This window comes from Talpa occidentalis, unplaced genomic scaffold, assembly GCF_014898055.3.
Source record: "Talpa occidentalis isolate TD23 unplaced genomic scaffold, MPIMG_talOcc4v2.1 talOcc4.8, whole genome shotgun sequence".
In the NCBI taxonomy this organism is placed as follows: Eukaryota; Metazoa; Chordata; class Mammalia; order Eulipotyphla; family Talpidae; genus Talpa; species Talpa occidentalis.
The window spans coordinates 66825125-66827907 of NW_023605194.1; positions in this window are offsets into that span (position 1 = coordinate 66825125).

A 2783-nucleotide genomic window follows, 5' to 3' on the forward strand; every position below is an offset into this window, starting at 1 on the left:
ACCAGAGACAGAGCCCGGAACAGAACAGGCAGACTGACGAAATACACTGCTGAGGGGAGCAGTGGGCGACACAGGAGAGGTCTGCCGCACCTTGTGGGTTGCTCCCTGGCCGGATATCGAGCTCATGCTGCAGAGGCTGCGGACAGCTTCACAGACTGCGTCGTAACCCCCTTGCGCCACCAAGGGAGGCCCATTTCTGGCCAGTTCTTTTCAGTAACTTTGCTATTTTCATCTATCTCAAAGATCCAGTTCATCAGTGCGTGCATCCAGAGCATCCACTGCGTGCCCCGAAGCACTGGCTACAGTGTTCTCCTCCCAAGTGTCCACGCGAGGCAGAGATGAGCCTTACAAAGTAACCAGGTTTGGATTTGCGTGGAGTGTTGACAGCGGGGCACTAGGGTGCTGACAGATGTCCTGAGGGAACTCAGACTGGAAATGGGAATTCCAATCACAACCTCAGGCTGGTCAAAGGGTATGTGGCATTGGTTAAGGTGGGGGGCCTTTAAATCTGGGGATTACATCTGATTAGACCTGAAGGCTTCGTTCTGAAGGGTGGAGAGAGAATGGAACGTTTATAAACAGGAGAGATGTACAAGAGGCAATAAATACAAAGAGGACGCTGGGGGCCTGCAGAAATGTCCTGAATATTAGGAGGAACCCCGGTATAATAGGGTGACCATGCAGGGCCTAACTGTAACAATATAAACACAGTAAAGGGGAGGTTCCATTATTCCAGCCCTACCTAAGGAAGGGTGGAGCTGAGTGTCTAGAAGCTAGAAAGGACTGGGGAGAGAAGCTGGGAGAGACTGGGAGAAGAGACAGTGGGGCAGACATGTGAAGGAGGGCGTGCTTGCTTCTCATCTTTGGACTTGCACCAGGGACTTGGAATAGAAATGTTTGCGGATGCCAGAGTATCCCTCAGTCTACCTACCAACACCCCAACCCTAGGTTGGTCACAGAGCCTCATTTATATTCTTCAGAAGTCTCTCCAGAGGAGCTCATTTCTACTGGGGAACATGGAAGGAGACACATAAAGCCAAGACATATAGAAGACTTCGGAAAAGCCATGGGTGAGAGAACAGTAGGGAGACTGACAATGGCACCTGTTACTTTGATTTGCACTCCGATTTGCTCCTTTCATTCCAGACTTGCCTGGCTCTTTCTGCCCCTTTCCCATTTCCCACCAGAAGGTGCCTTAGACTTGTGGTAAGTTTTCAGGTCTCAGTGGTCCTGCTTCAAGCCAACCCTCTTTGGCTGGGCATTGACCTATAGGAGGATGGGTAATTTTGGGTGTTTCATTGAGAAACTATATACTTTCTTCTCTGTGTACACTGTTGTATTAAAGTTCTTTAACACTAAGGGTATGCTTTGTCTTTATGGGGTGAATGGCAGAACTAGCAGAACCCATTTATTTTATTTTTTTAAGATTTATTTATACATAGAAGAACTGGGGTCTAAGCCAGAAGTGTGCGGGGGTGAGAAGATTCACCAGAGATAGAATGCGGAGCAGAATAGGCACACTGACTGAAATATACTGCTGAGGGGAGCAGCGGGGGAGACAGAACAGGTCTGCTGCTCCCTGGCCGGGGATTGAACTTGTGCTAGAGTGGCTGGCAATAGCTTGACAGTGCTGAGACTTAACCCCTTATGCCACTGGTGAGGCCCTGGCAATACCCATTGGGAGTGTGCATGTTAGGGCGTCCCCGAGTATCCCTCAGTTTACCTACCAACATAACCACCCCAACCCTAGGTTAGTCACAGAGCCTCATTTATATTCTCCAGAAGTCTCTCCAGAGGAGCTCATTTCTACTGGTAGGTTGGAACCAGGGGCACATACAAGCAGACCTTCTTCCAAATGCTGCTTGATGGCCCAGCCACCAATCCATATTGGTGCCCAATCAAACACCGGGAGGCAATCCAAATTTTAGTCATTGCCTATTTTTTATTTCAAGGAACAAGAGATTAAAAGAGACAAGGATTAATGTCAAAAGATCTCATAGGAAGTGAAGATCTGAGATGAAATTAACACTAATAAAAAACAAGGACAGGTCAGCAGAACTTGGATAATTTAATATATTAAAACCGGGATGGAGGTGGGGAAGGAGAAAGAGGAACGTATCTTTAGTACTTATTATTCTAATATTAACATTTGTGCTTCACCACAAAGTTTTTACCACGAAACAGTTTCATTAAGCAGCAAGTTATTTCCATACAAAATCAAAGTTAAGGTGGAAACACATTCAGATCAGTTTTTCCTTTTGAGGAATATTTCTTCTGGGGGAAAAAGTCAATGTGTCAAATAAAAATAGAAACACCCTCCCTTAACTATTTAAATTGCAACCAGAGTAACAGGATTAACACTGTAGAATAAGTGTTTAAACTATTTTTTTTCAGTTTAAACCATTTTTTTCCCTATGCCAAAGGCAACAGCTAAGCTACAGACCTGGAAAAAGAAAGAATAAATGAAAAAAAAAAAAAGAGAACAACTCAAGTTTTAGCAATTCAATTCCTTCCATTGATTTTTATCAGGAATTGGGGAACTCGGTTTCTGCTTAAGCAGTAAAAGTGCCCCTAGAGCTGAAAGGAAGTGGCGAGGAGGAGGCCACCTCTGAGATATGAGATTGCTTTCTCTTTCCCAAGCACCCAACTGTCCAGTCCTGCTGTTCTACTTCAAATTCTTAGGCAACAATAATTCTTAGGCAACTCTAAGCAAACCTATAGTAAGTAGCAAAGCATCCTCATAGGGTCTTATCCCCATCAGAGCCAGTAACTAAAAGCCATAA